Genomic DNA, 22,046 nt, shown 5'->3' on the forward strand with positions numbered 1-22,046 from the left:
ACTTCCTTTGGAAGAGCCTTGCCAGGTATGGCTGCTCTCTATTCTGGGAAGGGTGAAGTTTGTTTAATAGGTCCGATGTCCAACTATCCTGATTTTCTCAGGACTGAGGGGTTGCTCGGGACATGGAACACAGGATTTTCAGTGCTAGATCCAGAACAGTCCTGAGAAAGCCATTTGATTGGTCATCCTGGCAGTGGAATATCTCACCGCTCAAAGTGTGATCCCCAAACTAGCAGCAGTGGTACCACAGGGAGCTTGTTAGAAATGCAGAATTCCAGGCCGCGCTGCAGACTCACTGAACCAGAATCTACATTTTAGCAAGGTTCCCCCCCGACCCCCAACATAAGAAACATCTGAGAAGCTGTGGAGCAGGACCTAAGTTGCCTTTGACAGGAGTTGGGGAAATGGAAAACTTGCACCTGAATTATCTGACCTGGAAAAAGCTTTGCTATCATCCCAGGTGATGTGCATTGACATGCGAGACTTAGGTTTATAGGCCGAGGAAGAAAGGAGTTACAGATCTCACATTTGACCCAATTGGGATGACAGGCTGAGGGTGTCTTGATGCTGTCTGGACATCAGTGATGAACGGTTAAGCTTTCGGTCTATCCTTGAAATGATGATGCTCTTATAAACGCTCTGAAGTTTCCTGGATTCACTGGCCCTTTTCCTGGGGAGAGGCTGGAGCTGTGAGTAGCAGACAGCAAATGAACCAGAGTGCGTGCAAGGACAGCAGCAGGCTATACTCTTGGGGTCTGGAGAGTCAGACACATGAGATAAAAGCAAAGAGGACAAACCATATAATAGATCCATGCTTGGCAAATAGTAGCCTCTCCAGAGTTATTTACCGAAGGAATAGTGCGGCTATAAAAGCAGAATTCCAAACCTGCGTGTTTTCCTGTTTGACACCTGGCTCCTTATCACAGGACCCTAATCCTGCTTTGCAAATGAGTTGTCAGTGGTTACCCAGCCCATCCTTCCCCATGGTGATCCCTTTGCTCAGACATAAATAGAAGGAATTGAATCTGTGCTCCAGGTGAGGAGGCAGTTGGCCAACTCCTAATATATTTCATCAACTTCTCTAGACTTTGGCTTATCTCAAAGTAGACCTGGGTCAAATCAATTGTTCAAATCCTTTAAATGATGGTGGTGTGTCATGTTTTGTTAATCTTTTTGCTCTAAAAACTGACTGTCAGATGTTAAACTAACAGGCACCAGGTAAGGTAGAAAAAGACATTTGTGTTTCTGGGGCTGCAGAGCAGCCTCAAACGAAAGACGCATAACCCACATTTGTCAACTTTCTGTCTCTTCCCAGTCACATGCCCAGCGGGAGCTCTGAAATAAGGGCAGCCCAAGGGAGGGAATGACAGGCAGGCCTGGAGATGAATGTGTTCATGCGTTCAGTTAGAGCTGTTTCAGACAAAGCTGATTTCTGCTCTGATATTTATCCCACCCCGGCACCAAGCATCAAACCGTCCCTTTTCTCATAGTAGAGAGAGATGTCTCTGACCAAAGTTGGTTTTATAATGATTTCTTCCGTGTGTTTTGTTTCCCTGGGATCTCGAAGGGCTTGGTTGTGGGTGGATTTTATGAGAAGATACAGATTTCCAGTATGGAGCAGCTCCTGTGTGCTTGGTACAGTGGGTGGAGATGGAGCCGTACGTGACCCGAGACCCTGCTCATCGCAGTCTGGTGGGGGGACCAGACTGACAGAGGAAATGGTGAAAGATGTCAGCAGAATGTAGTTAAATGCCAAAATGTTTGGTTCAGACAGGAATTGAAATGGGAGTTTTGGAAAAGGTTAGTCATTAAGATGTAGGATCTTACTCCAGCTAACAGTGGAGCAAGAATGTGTGTAATGAGGTGAATACATGGTGACTGAGGGCATTGCGTCAGGGGGTGGGTGACGGGGCAGGAGCTTGGAGACGCAGAGCCTGGGGCATAGGAAGGGGGAGGATATGCGGGGGTGGAGTGGAGACGGTGGTGAAATAGTTGTTCAGTCTCACCCTGGAAATAACACACATTCATAGCTTACAGGCCAATTTGGGGACCTACCTCAGGCAGTGCTAAGTGACCTTGGGCAACTCACTCTCTGGGCCTCACCCTGCAAAGGAGAGATTGGTGGAGAATTTCGAATCCTTCTGGCTGTGTAGATGGAGGGCGCTGCAGGATTCCGTAGTGGGAGGCTGCGGCCCCAGTGATTGCTCCTGTTCCTCCCACTGCGGGCACTGGGAGCTGACGCTGTCACCTGCGCCCCCGCAGCTCCTTCCTGCCCTCACAAGCTCCGGGCTGCTGCTCTGGCTCTGCCCCAGTGCTTTCCCTTGCACTTAGAATAGACCCCAGGAAGCCCTGCCCAAGCCTCTGCCCCTGAAAACGTCCCAGGGTCTTTGCGCTTGTTTCTCTCTAACCCTGGAAATGCTCTTCACCTGGTCTTTGCAAGGCTGGCTCCTTGCCTTCCAGGTTTCAGTGCAAATATTGCCTCTGTGAGACCTTTCTTGAGCCCCACCCAACCTCCCCTCTAACCGGAGCCTCTGCCTGGTCCCCCTCACATTACCCTGTTCTATTTTCTTGCTAACCTTTATCACAATCTGAAATCTTCTTTTTACCTCTGTTTGTGTACTTGTCTATTGTCTGTTTCTATGAGATCCTGGACTTTGTCTATATCATTCACTTCTGTATCCTCAGTATTTAGAACAGTGCCTGACACAGACACAGATGCCCAATAAAGATATGATGAATAAGCACGGATGAGCCCTTATGAGCAAAGGTCTTTGTATACGTTATTTCTTTTAATCCTCATAACAACTCTGCCAAGTAGGTATAATTGGATCCCATTTTACAGAGGAGGACACAGCATGTTACAGAGGCTAAGTCCTTGCGGAAGGTTACACAGCTAGTAAGCCATGGACTCCGAATTTGAACCCAGGCTGTCTGACTTTAAAGCCGGTGCCATAGTTAATACACTATTCAAGACATCTAAACCCATGCTTCTCAGACTTTAAGGTGCTTATGGACCCCCTGGGGATCTTGCTAAAATGCAAGATCTGATTTATTAGGTCTGGAGTAGGGCCTGAGAGTCTGTTTTTCCAACAAGTTCCCAGCCAATGCGATTCATCTGTGGAAAATATCTCTCAGGAAGGAAGAGACAGCCAGAGGGGGAGAAACTGAGGCTCAGAGAGATTAGGCTGCTTTCCTTAGATCATATAGCTGATTAATGGCGGCAGAGCTGGGACTCCAGCCCAGTGTCCTGGTTCCTAGCCCAAAGCTCTTTCAACCGCTCAGCAACCCCAAGGATTTTAAAGTATACACACATCTTCAAAGACTGTCTGCAGGAATATGGCCACCTGAGTTAGAGACGGCAAAGGGGGTCAATGGTACTAGCCTATGTCCCTGCTGATCACGGCTACTGTACCTGGCTGCCACTGGGCTTCCCATGACGGGGCATGACAGTTCTTGTTTTGAGAGGCAAGAGTGGTTCCCCTAGAATTTCCAAACCTCCTCTGACCACAGACACTCAGCCGTCTAGGCATGTGTCTCCAGCGTCCCCACCATCACTCTCTCTGCCTCATGGAAAGAAAGTGCCCTGAGCTCGGGCTGACCAGGTCCCCTCTGGCCGCTATAGGGTTTGCCTTTATAGTACTTATTATAATCATCATTATTATCATTGGTGCAGCCTCCACCTTTCCCCAGCCTTCCCTGTTCACAGAAGATTAAATGTCTACTTGTTGAAAACTTTTACAAGTCTGTCTCTTCCCCCTTCCACCCAGCAGAGATCCTTTCTGGAAGATGATCATCCATCCTCCATTTGAGTAACAGGAAGCTCAATACTTGCAAAACGTCCTTCCCGCTCTAAGACAGTTCTTACCACTGAAAAGGACTTTTGACTCTGAGCTGGAGTCGCCCTCCCTGGTAACTGCCACCAATGGAGGGTACGAAGATTAGTAACTGCCATAATCACCTTACAAGTACAGGGTCCTCCAATTTATAAAGTGATGTTTTAAAAACATTTACCAGTGATAGGCGCTGTGCTGGACATTTCCATGTACCCTTCACCTCATGTAATACTCACAGCCACAGCCTGAAGCCCGTAGTATCGATGTCCACTTTACAAATATGGAAATGGAGGCTCAGGCGGAGGGATTTAAGTGACTTGCCCCAAGTGACGGCCAATGAGCTTCAGAGACAATGTTGCTTCTACCACATCGTAGCCAGACATCCTCCTACCCAAAAGCCCTTTCCTGTTTGTCTCTCCTCCTGCTCCTCCTTTTTACAAACTAAACATTCCTGTTTCCTTTCACTTTTCTACCCAGTTATTATAATAACTGGGCTGACCATCGTTAATTGAAGTCATGTTATGGGCACTCAATATGTAGATGAATTAATCTCCATAAGAACCCTAAGCTATCTCCATTTTATAGATGAGCAAAATGCTGAAACTCATTATTTGTCCAATGTCACTCAATTGGTAAGAGAAAGCGAGGATTTGAGCCTGGTCTCTCAGACTGTGAAAAGGAGAAAAATGCTGGGGCGAAGGGATGGAATGAGGACAGTGGGAATCTGAGTGAGAAATAGTGCAAACTTGGATCGTTTCCCGTTTTAACTATCTTTATTGTGTTGGCAGGCCTGGCCCCCCTACAGAACAAGGTAGCACTAGGCAGGACCTTCAAGGAGCCTAATCTGTGCAGGGGAGCAGGGCCTTGACTTATTGAGGGCGTTGTTATGGAGGAGGCTATTTGACACCAATTCTAAGTACTTAAAAAAATCCAGCTTTATTGAGATATAATTGCCATACAATAAGCTGCACATATTTAAGACATACAATTTGTTAAGTTTTGGCATACGTATATACCCATGAAACCATCATCTCAAGCAAGATATTTTAAACATATTTCATAAATCCGAAAGGATGGCATTCTTAGTAATGAATTTTTTCAGGTTCTGATCTGGACCCAGGAAGGATGGAAACCCATCTCTGATCCCTAGAAAGCCTTGGAGAAGGTTTAGACCTGAGGTTCAGCTGTAATCCAGATTTGTAGGCTCCTTCGGTCTCCCTCTGCTTCTAGACTTCTGTACTATTTTGTAGGTGTCAGATTTGTGTGTGTGTGTGTATGTGTGTGTGAGGAAGATGGGCCCTGAGCTAACCTCTGTTGCCAATCTTCCTCTTTTTGCTTGAGCTGAGCTAACATCTGTGGCAATCTTCCTCTATTTTACGTGGAATGCCGCCACCGCGTGGCTTGACAAGCAGGGCTAGGTCTGCGCCCATGACCTGGGCCTGTGAACTTCAGGCCGCCTAAGCAGAGCACGCAAACTTAACCACTATGACACGGGGCCAGCCCCTGTCTGATCTGTTTCGAACTTGAGGCAGGGCCCACATCTCCAGCCCTGTCTCAATTCTCTGCATTCCCATGAACCTTCTATCTGGGTTCAAGATAAATTAACCATCAAGTTCTTGGGGCTGGAAAATGAAGTAAAATGGAACCAAATGGGACTGGTCCTCCAGCTCAGGGGCCCTTCTTTTCAGTTCTCCATTCAGCAAGGATGAGGTGACCCACCAGAGCCTCCAAGAGGATACCCAAGAGGCAGGAGGCACAGCGTCAATACCCACTTCCCGTCTTCCCAGCTGCCCCCTTTTCCCTCACCCTTGCCTCCTGAAACCCCCTCCCCAAATACCCATTGCATCAAAGGGAGCAAGAAACACCCCAAAGTAGTGAGGATTTCCGGAAGGACTCTGAATGCAAAGACAGAGCCTTGCTCCAGGATAGCTAAATGGCTTCAATACCATCTTTACTAAAGACCTTCCTCATTCCTCTCAGTTGAAGTAACCTCTGTCTGCTCTAAAGTCTCATAAACTTTCCATTATGTCACCAATCACCTCTACTCTTTGGAATATAATTAATCACATACATATCTTCTTTCACTTTCTGGCCTGTAAGCTCTCTGAAGGCATGACCTTGGTTTGCTCCATCTTTGCTTTCCCCGCAGTATCTAACCCATAGTACACAACAGTGCTTGTTGAACACATGAATGAATGACCCCCCTTGTCCTAAACCTCTGGGAAGAGCCGTGTCTCTGCAGTGAGCAGGCTCAGAGCTGAGCATAGCATTACCCTGGTATCTCTCACACCAGACGTCACACATGAAGTATTAGTATATTACACACAAAATGGTGATTCTCACTCGTGTGATATAAATAGCGAAGGAGATATATGCACTGTCTCTTTACGTACACTGTCAATTCTCAGCAAAGGTGAGACTTAGCTTGACAGGCTTAGCTCATGGACGGAAATGGACTGCTGGCACTGATGAGGCTGTCTCTCAGGGGAGATACAGCTTCCACCTCCAGTGGTTCCGGCAGGTGTGAATGAGCCAGGAGAGAATAGGTAGTTGAAGTGGGAAAGCCTACTTCTGAGCAAGGTGAAGTGGCTAGGGTTCCATTTGCTCAATCCTGACCTTTGAAAGAAGTCTACAGAGTCATGGACCACCAGTATAATTCCCCACCCAGAGACAGCCATTCCTTGTGGACAAATGTGGAAAAGCCCAAGAAGTGAAGGTTCCTCAGGTCACTCAAAAAGTAACCCATTTATGGATTAGACAAAACTTGATTTGGGGTATAGGCATGCCTAGATTAGCGTTTCTCAGACTTTTAGATTACAAGGACCAGTAAAATTTCAAAAATAAATTTGGGCCCACTTTTAAAATATTGCTGACTATAGATATTCAACAAAAATAGGAATTATCATCCTACTTTTGAAATTTTTCCTAAAAAGAAATGGCATTTCAACACAACAAAAATAATAGCAAAAATACAATTGACAACCATACCCTAAAAGCTCTCTGTCTGCGACAGCTAACATTTGCTGAGTGGCTGACTGTATGCCAGGCACCATTCTAAGCATTTTACCATTATCTCATTTTACGCCATACATATTACATTATCTGTGTTTTTTCTTACTTCCTTATGAAACCATGAAAGTTTCATCATGGACAAGTGGCACCAAATTATACCCTAGAGTTAGGGAAGCACTAGATGAGAGAACTTCTTGAGGTAGCTCACAGCCCTAGGAGTCAAAACTTCTTGAACCTTAAAGTTTCCACTTGAAGCAGAGGCCAAGATGTGATCCTCCAGAGTCAGCTCTTTATGCAGGAGGATAAACATCTTCCTCTGAAGTTTTCTTTTTCTTTTTTTTTTTAAAGATTAGAACCTATGCTAACATCTGTTGCCAATCTTTTTTTTTTCTTCTTCTTCTTCTCCCCAGAGCCCCCCAGTACGTAGTTGTATATTTCAGTTGTGAGTGCCTCTGGCTGTGCTATGTGGGACAACGCCTCAACATGACCTGATGAGCAGTGCCAGGTCTGCGCCCAGGATCCGAACCAGCGAAAAACTAGGCCGCTGAAGCGGAGCGTGCGAACTTAACCACTCGGCCACGGGGCCGGCCCCTGAAGTTTTCTCTGATATTAGGACCCACTGAGTTCTATTTCCAGTTGCAACTGAGACTCATAAGGCTGCAGTCTTTATCGACAAATGCAATGGCCCAAGTAAATCATAATCCAGCCAAAGCTAAAATGCTTCCAACTACATTTTTGGGTCATGAAAGATGAAGGAAAAGCTACCACTTTTGCAAGATAGAGCCTTTCCCCTTTTTCCCTGCCTGTACTTTCAAAAGCTTGACATCCCACTATCATGTTTCACAGTGAACGCAAACCATATGGGTTAAGGCAAGGGAAAGAATGCTGGGTTGAGTAATGGGCTATGAAATAAATAATCCTTAAATGATCATTTAAAAAACAATCTTAAGTATTTCCTAATGTCTAGATTAAAGAAAATTCATGGGGGCCTGAAATAGAAAGAGAATATAAAGGACCTTAGGATGCTGCCTCTGGACAGAAGGGCCTTCTTGAGAAGAGGGATAGGCCAGCAAGGTCATCCAGTACAAAGTCTCCCCAGAGACCAGACACATCTTCAGAAGGAGGAAGCAAGTGGGAGGCATTGTTATTTATTTTTTCAATGCTTAACAAATCAGCTCAAAGAGACCCAATGTCAGGCCTAGATGTGAAATCTTACATTTCAGGAGATAGCGCTTTAGAGTCCAGCTGGAAAAGGAGCCAGATTCAGCATGTGATTTAAGTCCAGACAATCTTTGCTTGTGTCATCCCTTCCTCTTAACCATCTTGCTTCCCTGAATAGGAAAGGAGAACACAGTTGGAACTTCCTATTATGCATAGTATGCAAAAAAAATTGTTCTCAAACTCCCTCCTATTTCCAAAGAACTAAATTTGGAGGGAAATATGAGGAAGCATATTATAGTAGATACAGCATTTAAGTAAGTGTAGGAAGAACTGACTCTGAAGGACAAGTCCTGGCCTCTCCATCAGGGGGAAAGCTCCAGGTTCATAGAAGTTTAGACTCCCAGCACTGGAATTTAAAAAAAATCTGATGGACAGGGGAGCCCTGGATACCTCCCTAGTCTGTCAGCTATGTGACCTTAGGTAAGTCACTTGCCCTGAGCCTCAGTTTCCTTATCTGCAAAATGAGGATACTAACTTCCATTTTGCAAAGCAGAAAAGTAAGGCTCTTAGAGATTCAAAACTTGGCCAAAGTCACAACCTAGTACTGTATATATCTTGTTGCAAAGCCTGTGCTGTTTTCCCTAGCCACACCAAGATGAGATCATACGCATTAAAATGTTTGTAATGAGCCAGGCACTGTGCAATCATTCCCTTGTGGTTATTAGGCACAGACTTCCATCTGGCATGCACAAACAGACGTGTCAGCCCATATCTACGTGTGCCCATGCATACGTTCATGGAAGACTGTCCTTTACAGATATAAGCAAGTTTGTGGTCTGACTAGCACGAGAATACTTGAGGAATAACAGGACACAACCAGGGTCTCTCTCAGAAATCCAGGCTATGAGGTGGCACGAGCCTTAGGAAAAGCGGTCCTGGATCATGGACAGTTGCTCCTGCTCTGACTAACGCCAGCACTGATCTTCCCAGCCTGAGTGACATGTGGCCCACTCTAGGAGGATCCTAGTCCTACCATCCTGTCCCAGAAATGAGTTCTTTCTAAGAGGTTAAAGCAAACTATATCTGCTCTTACGGATCATTATTCTGGGGAAGCCTGGGAAAAGAGAGGTTTGACTTTGGGGAAATGATAAAGAGGAGAGGGAAGCTCCTGGTTGGTACCCAAATGTGCAAGGGGGTGACATGTCCCTGGAAAGGTGTCATCAAAACAGTGAAGGGGAAGACTGTAGCCCTTTCAGAACATCCTTCCAGGAATTCTCATACATTATTAGTGGAGATGCCTTCAGAATAGGGTAAAAACCTCCGACTGTAAAAGGAGTTGGACACTGTCCTCCTTGGAGACTGCAAGGTGGACAAGGTGACGTCAGCCAGCCCTTGGCTTCAGTGTATTGTCCGAGGAAACAGGGTGGGAAGCTCCGCTGTCTCCCAGAGCCCACTGTGATTCAGCTATAGGCCTGGGCAGGTTTCCATGTCAGCTGTACTTCCAAAGCCAGATCTGCAATTTGAACCTAAAGCCCTGCAGACAAAGAAGACTGTGTTAAGAGTGGGGCCGATTGCTCACGGAGCCCAGCAGGGCTCTTGGCTCCACAACGTTCATTAGCATCTTAAGTTCACATAAATATATATGAGGCCTGGGATTCCTCTGGGAGTCCCGGAGGCCCTCTCAGCCAAAGCAAAATCTCTCCCTCTTTGCACCTCTTCCTGGGCCTTCGGACGCAGCTTCTCCCCAGAGCCCAGTGTTGGGAGGCTATTCCCCAGCAGGGGTCCCATAGCTCATTTTCAGGTGCAAAAATAGACATTTTGTCCTTTGGGGGACGGGCTCTGTTCTGCTTTCCTCCTTATGGCCGTCCAGGGTCTCTGAAGACCAGAGATTTCCCCACCGTCCCTCTCATAGCTGCAATACTGGAGACTTCAAGGCAAAGTGAATCTGTTGCATGGAGGCAGCATAGCCCCCTGCGAAGCCCAGACTGGATACTGCAAAACTTGGGACTGAGGGGGATAAGGACACTTGAGGTTTTTTCTTCTTAAAGGACTCCCAGTCTAATGGAATATACAAATTAGAGAAGGAAAACCAAAAAGTAGAAACCTGAGACACAGCACCAACCTCAGAAAAATGTAAATGAGAACATAATTAGCAGTATGTGAACCTTGTAAATTCTGTGGAGAGGGGGAAGGACAAGAAGAAACTGCTGCTGGATCCAATCTCAGAGGGCTTCTTGGAGGAGGAGAATTCTGACAGGAAAAGGCTAGAGTTGGGAAGGGTACTGACTATTGGGCAGGGACAGCTGCTCAGCTGCCCTATCTCCTTCACAGGGGCACTGCAGGACAATTGAATTGGCAAGAAGAAAAGCAGCTCCAGAGGTTCTCAGACACCCAAGAACAGCCCCGTCTCATTCCAAAGTAACTAGCCCAACTACTGCAATTGTTTCCAAGTCTGGAAGGAAAAGAGGGCTTTCAGAGAAAAGCCACAAAACGAAGCCAGTTGAATCCCGATGTACATGGGGAGAGCCTGTGTGGGTGACTAGCCTGGGGTGCTTTCTGGCTGAAGCTGGTGTGCCCTGGTCCCGGCTTCGGGGTGTGGTGCCACAGCACTGCCCTCGCTAGATAGATGACCCTCCCTCTGCAGCTTGCTCTGAGCAAAAAGCCCATGTCTCACGTAGTGGACCAGAGGAGGGCAGTGGATAAAGTGGGAAGAGGAAGTTAGGATGGCAGATTTCCAAGCTCTGACAGCATTTTCAGCTCAGATTCTTTGGAAAAGGTTTCTTCAGTCCTACTTCCTTCGCTGACCTTGGCAGACTGGCGTCCCTCAGTCAGTTTGAGAGCAGGCATTCTGCTTTCTGATGCATCTTTCACCCCAGGTAGTCTGTCCATCTTTCTTCCCTGGGCTGGATGAGAGCCCAGGCTCTTCATTTGCTTCTCCTGGAATGCAATCCTCCTCCATCTGCAAACAGCCTTCTCTTGGACAAGGAAGGAGGCAAATTTCTCCGCTAGGAAGGCGCTCTCCCTTCCCCCGAGATCATCAACTTCAAGTCACAGCAGGTTACATTAGAAGGATCTTTGGAGGTCAATAATTTCAACTCATACTGCAAGCCCAGAGTAAGGAGGTGACTTCTTCAGAGCTGGGCTATACTCCGTGGTCATCTCTTGCCACTCTGGTAGAGGTGGCACGGAACGCAGGCATGGCAGAGTCTCTGCAATCAAACCAGCCTGGCTTTCCACTCCATCTTTCTGACCTGATGGCAATGAAACCGTGAATTAGTTATTGAACTTCTCTGAGTGTCTGTTTCCTCAGACACCAAAAAACAAAAAAGAAAGAAAAAACGATAATAATAATATTACCTTTTCGTAGGATGATCTATAGGATTATTGATAATAATAGCTATCACTTATTGAGTATTTACTCTGTGCCAAGTGCCGTGCTGAGCACTGTATGCACATTACCCCAGAGTACCTCATGCCGTGCTTGGCACACGGTCACGTTCACTGTAATTATTACTACACCAGAGCCAAACAATCAGTGCTTCTCATGGACATGTCTCACCTTTGGCAGCAGACTTCTGAGATGATGAAACTCCTACAGTCCCCAGTTTCTACAAGTCAGGACGACCCAAAAGCAGGAGCACACTTCACATTCAGGCTGAGCAGTGACGCTGACCTGCTCTCCAGCACTGGGGAAAGGCCACCAGCCTGCTAGTCCAAACACAGCCTGCTCTCATCTTGTTTAAACAAGGCCAGGGAGGCAGGCAGGCGGCCTGTGGTTGGGGAGGAAGAAACGAGGGCTGTTTGGGATTCCATGTAGACTCTGGGCTATTGAAGCTGTCAGGCTGATACACAAGCTCTGTCAGGCTTGTAGCTCTTGGCATTCTGGCCGCTTCCCCTTGATGACCATTTATAGCAATCCCTCCGAAGCGCGTGGAGCCCTGGGGTTGGGTGAAAGTGATGAAGCTGGAGGGGAGGCTCCTGGCCTTGGGGAGGCAGGTGGTAACTACTAGAAACCTCCCTACCTGCAAACCCTAGGAATTTCCCAGAACTCAGGCTCAACTGCTCCCTCTTCAGTCTGCGATGTAAGAGCAAGCCAGCGCAGAAGACAGGTTGGAGGGTAGAAGGAATGGAAGGATCATGGCCACAAACCATGAATTTTTAGCGGAGTTTTAATGTAGGACAAGCCCATATGGTTTTGTGGTAGGGAATTCAGTCCCTAGGCCCCTTGAATTATTCTTTAATTTTCCCTTTTAGGCATATTGGAAGTAGCAAACATTTAACAGAACTTGGGAAAGGGAAAGATGGCTTGACAGCATCCACAGTCCAATCTAGTCATTGACCTCTGGCAAGTTCTGCCTCTTTGCATCATTGTGATTTCCATGGTGTCTGCTTCAGGAGAGGGTAGTGGATTACGTGGGTCCTAGGTAGACTCTGTGCTCTCTTAGTGCCTAGGATGATGAAAGGTTAAGAAGAGGGTTTGGAACCAGTCCTGCAGACTTAGAGTTGGGTAAAAAGAACACTGTCCTCAAAGCTAGCTGGATGAATTGCTAGCGTGTCAGGAAACGACAAATAATGATGACAAAAGGAGAAGGCTTGTGGATGCCGAGGCCACAGGAAAACAGTACTTTGAGGTGGTCACCATGCGCTTGCATGCACCTGCAGGAATGCAGAAGAATAATAATGTCCTTGTTAACCGTGAGAGGAATGTCTGAGGGTGGGTGGGAGAAGGATGGGCAGAGGCAGGGGAGGGACAAGGGGCATTGATATTATTGTGCTAGGTACCAGATACTGGGTTATGAGCTTTACACGCGCGATTTTACTTTTTAATGTTCATAACCTTGAAAGGTTAGTTTCATTCTTATTTTACAGATGAAGAAACGAAGGTTCATAGAGGCCAAGTAAATTGCTCAAGGTTTCAGATTTAGCATCTAGTGGAGCTAGGATTCAAACTTCCTTCTGCTTGGTCAGGCTGCTTTTAGCAGCTGTCCCAAGGCTAGTTACCTGCTCTGAACACTCTGACTGGGGGGGTCACATATCCTCAGGAGGCCAGGTTTCAGACTGGAAGTTGCTCTCATGGATATGAGGATCCTCCCACCAGGCCGGTGTAACTGGAGAAGGTGTCTCCAGTCTGAAGAGGTGTCTGTTTTTATCAGAAGAACAGCCAGTCCTCTCCATAGTGTGGAATGACACTGTCAAAATCTCATTTTCCTGGTTTCTTTTCCTAGAACTTTGTAGAAATCATGACACTTCTGTTATGACATCCTTTCTTCCTTGGCCAAATGAAAACATACTTGATAATGTTACAACATTCTTTGGTGAAATTCAAATCTGAGGATTCTGAGGTTCCTTTTATTAACTTTAGGAGCTGACTAACACATTTTAAAAACCTTTTAGTGCAAACTACAAATTCATTCACTCATCCAAATTTATTGAGCACTTACTGTATGTCTGACACTGGGTTCAATACTGGGAACAGGAGAATGACTAAACTTGTCTCTTCCTATGAGGCAGATACATCAGCGAGTGCACGGTAATATGTGCCAAAGTATGGTGGTGTTGAAAGCACTGCATGGATAGCTACTCTCATTCAACGGGATTTTCATTCACTAAAAAAAAAAAAAAAATGAGTTCATTATAAGATGCTAGGTTAACTACTGGAAAAACCAAGACTCTATTGGGGGAAACAGATGGATAAATAGATAAATTATATGGTACAAAAGGTAAAAATTTATAACAAATAAGGGAAATTTGGGGTAGGTACATTACTGTTCATTTGCATAGAAGTAAACTATTTAGTACTTCATCTGGAACAGGGCAATCACTCAGTAAATGGTAGTATTTGTCGTTATCATCACTATTATCATTATTGTTGACAAAAATTTGGTGCGTTCATTTGGGTTTTTTTCCTATAAAACATAAAATCGGGGCAATATTGTTATTTCTCCATTTTACAGAGAGAATTTTATACAATGTGATTTAAGTCGCTCCACCATACAATGATTTGGAGTAAAAATACAAAAATTAAGCAAACACTGGCTCCCAACATTTCCCTTTATGAGCCCCTGAACCCCCATGCTGGTCCTCTCAGCCTTAACACAAACTGATTCTGACTCTACCCCCAAACCCTTATGATCCAATCCTCAGAAGATCTGACGTTATCTTAGAATGTCCCCCTACTCCCGACCTTCAGGAGGTTGCCAGGTCCTGGTAACCAAGGCTTCTCTAACTTTACTGTGTTAAAATGCAGATTCTTTTTAAAATGCAGATTCTGAAACACTTTGAGTAGCAAGCTGTCCATTATAACTCCAAAGCCTCTCTTTCAACTACCCTCTTTTCTCTTGCTCCTGCCATCCCCAGCTCAGGCCATCCAAATCCCCCTTAGATTAGATATAAGCTCCTAAGTGGTCTCCCTACCTATAGTCTCTACTTCCACTCCACCCTACCTGCTTCTGTTACATTCAACTTCCTAAAATATAACTTGCCTCCTGTTACTTCCCTGCTGTAACACCTCCAGCGTCTCCCTACTAACACAAGCTGGACACAGATTCTCCAACCGAAGGTAAGCCCCTCTAAGATTTAGTCTCAGCTTTTTCATTGTGCGAAATCTCCCGATTCCTGTTGATTTATCCAACTCTTTATCTCCATTACTTCTTTCCCTTGGGGACTTTGTGGATACTCTTCCTTCCACTGATGCTCCTTCCCACTTCCAGCTGTGGCCCTAATCTCAGCACCCACACCTTTGACCTCCTTCAAGACACAGGCACCCACTTCGACAGCTGGAAATGACCTCTAAACTGCTGTAGCTCTTTGTCCAAGTAGGGTTATTGATGTGCATTTTGATTGTCCTTTCTGCCTCCTTCATCTCTCTCGGCAAACCCCACAGCATCTGTCACAGGGCCCTGCTCCCAGCAAGGCCTCAATTAATTCATCCCAGGTGCCTGAAAGATGTGTCTTCCAGTTCCTTTTAGTGGGACTCTATTCTCTTCACATTATTTTTCTGTTAGATGTGTTTTCACATTGTAAACCACCTCCAATCCCTTTTGGCAATTAGTGAGCTCTAAATCATAAATAGTCAGTAAGAGTAGACACTCAGGAAATGTCTGTTAATTGAATAAATGGATGCTGTCTTCAGAGCTGCGTAAAGAGCAGGTTGTTGTCTGCTCTTCCCTCTCCTTCCTGGCCCTGGCCCTTTTGCTTTTCTGTCCCTTGAAAAGGTCCTCCTGCAGCCTTCTGGAATCCTGCTCAGCTCTAAGACACAGGGTGAGCTCCAGCTCCTCCAGGAACTTCCCGCAGACAGAGCTGTTCTGGGGCATTCAGTAGCATTTGGTTTAATATTGTCCACTAAACTGTGAGCTCCTTCATGTCAGAGACTAAGCTCTCTGCATCCCTGCATCTCCCATATTACCAGCCCAGTGGTTCCCAATCCTGACCGCACATCAACATCTTTGTTCAGCTTTGGAAATATTCAGGAGCCCAAACTCCCACTTCCCACGCCAGGCCTATTGAATCAGATGGTTCTCAAATTTGAGCATTTGTGCATCATAAACACCTGGAAGGCTTGTTAAAACACAGATTGCTGCCCCCACTCCCACCCCCTGAGACTGGGGGATGGGATCAAGAATTTGCATTTGTAGCAAGTTCCCAGATGATGTTGATGCAAGTCTGAAAGGCTCTTGCAGGGCCACTGCTCTGGGTGTGAGGCCCAGCCATTCTGCATCTGAAGAAATCACAGTGCTCCTCACAGGCAGGCTGAGCGTGACTGGGTTAGCACATGGTAGGGGCTTGGTAAATATTTAATGCATTAAATCATTTGCTCCATCTATTTTAGTCCTACCTCCTCAAATAGATTATAAGTAACTTGCAGTTAGAGACCAAGTCTTAGACTACTTGTCTTGCAAATCCCATGGGGCAGAGCCCAGGCTGGGCATCGTTTGTACTCAGTACCTACCTTTGCATGAGCAGTGACCCTTCCCACCCCTTTTCAGTATCGCTGTCAGAGGAAAGCTAAGGAAACTTAAAGTTGCCTGTTTAAATCAATAAATGGGAGAGCAAGTTTCTTGTCAACTTCTTCGAAGCATTCATGCCTGAGATATTTACAGGGAGGAGCTTTCTAAGGAAGAGAAGTGCAACAGGCCTAAGCTGTTCTACACATCTTAGGAAATCAGTAAATCAAGACCTGTCGCTAACCCGAACCATCCCAAATAATTGCACACAATTCAGCCCCTTCTCCCAAGGTTCTGGTGCTGCATATCTGCTACACTCCCTGCTTTTCCCTGAAAATGAACAGTTAGTGTTCATGTGAGCCAGGATTTAGGAAATCATTAAAGAGTATAGAGAAGACACTCAGCAAATCATGCTTCTAAGGACTGTCCTTCCCCAAATGTCACTATTTATTTACCTTCCCAGGAAAGAAATTAAGTTCATGAGGGTGGAGCTGGATTATTGAAATAAATTCTTATCAGCAGAGTTTGTGGTTCTCAGAGCATTTAATAGCTTGTTATAAAAATAAAATCATCATCATTATCATTAGGTAGGAGGTCTTTATAATAAACAAACAAACATGGTAAATGTAATAAAAAGTAGACGAATTCCTCATTTTTTCCCTTTTGGACTAGAACTTGAAAAGAATTTCTTAAAGCGACAATTATTAACCGGCTGAGAGTATTTGCAGAGACTTATGGAAAACACCGCCTTACCCTCACAGACTCAGGGCTTCACAGCCTTCCTCAGGGTGTTCCCGCACCTCCCCCCCCACTCCCCCCCTCAACCCCCCAACCCCCATCCCCCTCAACGCCCCCCCCCACCTCCTCCCCAGGGAGCTGCCCCTCCTACGTGCCCCCCGGCACAGCTCAGCGTCTCTCCACTGTAACAGCACTTACCTCACTGCCTTATAATTGTCAGTTGGCCATCCCCTATTCTGTTAAGCATGAGATAGTTATCCCAAGATCAGAGCAGTAAAGTTAACATAAATCATAACTGATTCAGGACACAAATTCTCAGCATTTGTTGACTCTGGGCAGTAAGCTACACATTCTCATGTTCTCCTTCAGATGTTACACACACTCCGATGGGTCCCACACCTGCTTGGAGGGTTGCCTGCAGCATAGGGACCCAAATAGACACTAGGAGACCCTGTTTACCCTTCTCACCCACTGGGTCTCTGTCTCTTCCTCCTCCTTCCTCTCATGCCCAGGCTCGCCCTATGGGGGAATGCACGGCTCTCTTCACAATGGCCCGCAGGTAATCTGGTATGAGCACATTCTGGAAAGTTTGCAGCCTGATATTTACTTCTTACTGAAAATAGCTGTTAAATACTTCCTGGGAGATATTGGGTTTTTGCTGGGCTTTCCAGACACCACTCTAATCATTTTTTTAAAGTAACACACACACACCAATATTTAAGCACTCTCATTTCTTTAATGCTTGACAGATCATTGGTCTTCCCCACATTTTCCAAATGCCTCAGAACCAGCCCTGCATAGCAACTACTTCACGAACTCCTTGAGGCAGCGGCTGTCTATGTTTGCAGCCCCGGTGTCCAGTACAGTTCCTGGCACACAAAGGGGCTGATAAACTAGATATAGGATAGCAGCAGTCATAGCTAACATTCGCTGAACATTTTCTCTGTGCCATACACTGCGCAGCGCCGTGCACGATGCTCTCATTTAATCCTCATAACTACCCTGGGAGCTGTGTACTACTAGCACCACCTTTTGTAGATGAAATCAACCCGGGGCTCAGAGCGGTGGAGCAACTTGCCCAAGTCCAACAGCCAAGAAGTGAGAAAGCAGATTTTGAATCCAGGTCTGTCTAGTTCCAAAGCTCTTGTGTTTAATACAGCACAATATGAGGACAGCAGTTGAACTAACTCTGATTTTAGGGACTGTAAATACGCAAGTAATCTACTGGCTTTGGGACTTATTGCAAAATGAAAATAATATATCGGGGCTGGCCCCGTGGCCGAGTGGTTAAGTTCGCGCGCTCCGCTGCAGGCGGCCCAGTGTTTCGTTGGTTCGAATCCTGGGCGCGGACATGGCACTGCTCATCAGACCACGCTGAGGCAGCGTCCCACATGCCACAACTAGAAGAACCCACAACGAAGAATACACAACTATGTACCAGGGGGCTTTGGGGAGAAAAAGGAAAAAAATAAAATAAAAAAAAAAAAATAAAATCGAAAATAATATATCCAACAGCATAGCACGGATGAGAAAATAACAAGCAATGTCTTTTAAAGAGGGAGATGGTGAGGCCCAGATAGGTGAACAGGTCCACTCAAAGCCAGCAGGCCATGGTAGCACTGTCCCTTGAGTCTCCAAGTCTGATTTGTAGCAGTGGAAACTGGCACTCCAACCTTCCACAGTGCTGAGTTCTCCACCATGGCCTTGCTTCTCCGGGAGAGAGGCATTTTATCAAGATCAGAGCATTATATTATTTAAGCACACTGAGAGTTAGCTAGCTAGCTCATTCAAAGGGATTGCTTTCTCTCATTGATGAGATGGCAGCTATAATGGGAAGGGCACTTCGGCGCTGCAAAGCAGTGTGTGACTTGCCTAAGATGCCAGGGTAGATCTCAGGTGGCCAGTATTAGCACCCCAGTCACCTAACCCTGCCTTCCAGGCCACTGTCCCTTACACGGTCTTCCTACCCTGACAAAGACTTGCTGGATATCAGAGTCTGAGCGAAGCAGCATAGAGTACTTTTTTTTTTAATTGAGGTTATGATAGTTTATAACATTGTGAAATTCACTTATACATTATTATTTATCCATCACCATATATATGTGCCCCTTTACCCCTTTCACCCACCCCCCAACCCCTTTTCCCTCTGGTACCACTAATCTGTTCTCTATCTCCGTGTATTTGTTTATCTTCCACGTATGAGTGAAATCATATGGTGTTGGGCTTTCTCTGTCTGGCTTATTCACTTAATATAATACCCCCAAAGTCCATCCATGTTGTTGCAAATGCAATGATTTTGTCTTTTTTTATGGTAGAGTAGTACTCCATTGTATATATATATACCACGTCTTCTTTATCTTTTCATCAGTTGATGGGTGCTTGGGTTGCTTCCACATCTTGGCTATTGTGAGTGATGCCGCAATGAACATAGGACTGTATAAGTCTCTTTGAATTGTTGATTTCATGTTCTTTGGATAAATACCCAGTAGTGGGATAGCTGGGTCATATGGTATTTCTATTTTTAATTTTTTGAGAAATCTCTGTACTGTTTTCCATAGTGGCTGCACCAGTTTACATTCCCACCAGCAGTGTATGAGGGTTCTCTTTTCTCCACATCCTCTCCAACATTTGTTGTTGTTTGTCTTGGTTATTACAGCCATTCTAACAGTTGTAAGGTGATCTCTCATCAGCATAGAGTACTTTTCAGGTGGGTTGAGTGATCTGTGTGAGAAAGCCTCTGAGACGAAACCTGGGGGTTTTGTGCAGAAGGGACCACATAGTGAGGAGCAGGAGAAAATAAGGAAATGGCTGCGGGGGGGGGCAGTGGTGCAGTGCTGACTCAGGTCCAAGGTCTCCCTCGCAAGAAGGCAATGGCTTTTGCGCTCTCCTCCCAGCCCTGAAGGGCGTGGAACCACCTGCACTTCAAATGCAGAGGCCAGAGCTTTAGTCTCTGCTCCATCATTTACACCCATATCACTTACACTTGGGCAAGTGACTCGGCCTCCGGGCCTTCACTTCTCCTTCATGGTGAAATAAAGAGGTTGTCCTGGCGATTTCTAAGATACTCTAGCTCTAACATTCCAAGATTCTCCTGAACTGGAATTATTTAAGCTTAGGCCTAATGTCCTAAACCTACTCAGTATTCCACCACTGTGATGATCACCTCTCCAAGTTCCTCTGAATTTTATTTTGGAGTGCAGAGCCAGCTAATAAATTGATTCCAGGTATTTAATGCCCATGATTTCTTCATTGTCTCACGAGTTAATATCTCTGAGTGTTTCTGCTCCTAAAACTGTTACATATTCATTTGTTCATAAGCCTCAGTATTCAATAGAAATCTTAACCAAAATAATTTATTAGCCAAGTAAAAGACAGAATCCTGAAAAGAAAGTGTCCATGTTGTGATATCCTTGGTGGCTTTTCCTGGAGCCATATGCACTGCTGCTGGGGATGCTTAGCAAATCTTTCTGGGAGGAAGGAAGCATCATTTGGGAGATGTTATCTGTGGGATGGAGCATAGCTAGGCATCTGTCCACCACATCTCTCCACCCTTTGGCATAGATGGAAGAAGGTATCATCATTAATGGATGTGGGATGGAGCATAGCTGGGCTCTGTCCCTCAGGTAAAGTCTCACAAATGATGCTTCCTTCTTCCGGTTATGCAAGTGCCCTGCGGAGTATACTGCCTTGGGATAAAGGGCTCTCTCCCTCACTTCTTGCATCAGTTATCTATTGCTGCATACCAAATTACCACCCCGCCACCCCCAATTTAGTGACTTAAAACAACGAATATTTATTTTTTCACAGGAATTCAGAAGCAGCTTAGCCAGGTGGTTCTGGCTCCGGATTGCTCCTGAGTTTACAGTCGAGCTGGGGCAATAGTCATCTGAAGGCTTGGCTGCGGCTGAAGGATCTACTTCTCTGTATTAGTCTGCTTGGGCTGCCACAACAAAATGTTACAGACTGGGTAGCTGAAACAACAGTTATTTTCTGACAGTTCTGGAGGCTAGAAGGCCATGATCAGGGTGCTGGCAAATTTGGTTTCTTGTGAGGGCTCTCTTCCTGGCTTGCAGATGGCCATTTTCTCACTCTGACCTTACGTGGCCTTTCCTTGGCTCACTGAGATTAGTTAATGATAGAACTAGGGCTCCAGCCTGGACCTCCTGATTCCAAACCAATGATCATTCCCTAATTCTAAGTGTTACCTTATTTATTTGACGTGCTATGCTATATTTCACGATATCTGACATGATAAGAGATCCGAGGTATCTTCCAGGCTAAAACTATAAAACTCCGGGATAAAATATACACCTTTTCAAGGCCCTGTTTCCATGGACAAGACAAATGGGCAAGACCTCCAAACCCCACAAGTGGGCCCATAAATACAACAGAACAGGCCATTGCCTATCTGGCCTCCATGGAGGGCTGTCCCACTAGCCAAGATGCCTATAATAAATATGTTATTTAGTCAGAGCATTGGGATAGGGAGCTAGTTTTGTGTCTTCAAGTTTGCTGGCTTATACTCCAATCACAAAGAGAAACCAGCTTCTCATTGACAAATAGAACTCAAGTCAGGATGGGGGCACAGACATCATCCCTGAGACTGCCTGCATAGAGGAGGGTGTGAGAGGGTCTGTTCAGCGTAGGCTCTGTCTTGCTGTGAGGAATGAGAGCAGAGAAGTATGAGGGCTCTGCATTCATCCCGGGGTGGCCATCGACCCATTTTTTGGCCCGTATATGCCAGGTGTCTAATCCCAAATGCTTCTCTGAAAGGGAATAGAAAAGAACCAAAGGAAGAAAAGCCTAAGAATTAAAGAGGAATTTCCTCAACCCAGAGGTGGAAAGAATAGTCCTTATGAGCCAGTTAAGTGGGCCAGCTGTTTAAAGACAAACGCTTCATAAATATTTTTATGCTCTGCATATGTTTGTGCCCCTCCCCCTTTTAGTTCATAGTAAAGCTCCTTTTGAATCTTCCAGCCTGTGTCTGCTTCACTAAGGAGCACAAAGAAAGAGGATTAGGTATTTTCCATATTTGGGCCAAAATTTTAAGAGGGAGAGGTAAATCTCTGGGGACAGATTTAGTTGTGGCAAGAGGACTCAAAGGAGAGATGCTGGCAGGAGAGAAAAGGAAGTTCAGAGAAAAAGATCAGATAAAAGTTTTCAGTGGCGCCTTCCTCCGTGAAGAGAAAAGAGCTGCAGCTCTTATTTGCTCAAAGCCTGGAGGCTGTTCTGTGCCTGGGGAGAGGAGACGGGTTCAGTGTTCCAGACGATGGGCAAGCTTGAATGTCAGTGCTTGCTGCACCCGAGCCCGGAAACCTTGGGAGCTCCATCAGCAGTGGTCCAGGGGGATGCTTTAATG

The 22,046-nt window shown here is 45.7% G+C and overlaps 1 protein-coding gene and 1 long non-coding RNA gene across 3 annotated transcripts in view; one reads left to right on the plus strand and one right to left on the minus strand.

Annotated features, from left to right (window-relative positions):
- The window catches only part of CLMP (CXADR like membrane protein), a 90,236-nt gene that overhangs the window by 12,224 nt on the left and 55,966 nt on the right, over positions 1-22,046 (plus strand). The gene's annotated exons all lie outside the window — the stretch shown is intronic.
- LOC106832777 (uncharacterized) overlaps positions 10,172-22,046 on the minus strand; it is a 69,988-nt gene continuing 58,113 nt past the window's right edge. The window contains exons 2-4 of the long non-coding RNA XR_006517054.2: positions 13,448-13,612; positions 11,566-12,662; positions 10,172-11,257 (exon numbers count right to left, since the gene is read on the minus strand). This is a non-coding gene — a long non-coding RNA (uncharacterized lncRNA). The remainder of the gene's footprint in view (positions 11,258-11,565; positions 12,663-13,447; positions 13,613-22,046) is intronic.

The sequence above is a fragment of the Equus asinus genome, chromosome 20 (genome assembly GCF_041296235.1).
Source record: "Equus asinus isolate D_3611 breed Donkey chromosome 20, EquAss-T2T_v2, whole genome shotgun sequence".
Classification (NCBI taxonomy): domain Eukaryota; kingdom Metazoa; phylum Chordata; class Mammalia; order Perissodactyla; family Equidae; genus Equus; species Equus asinus.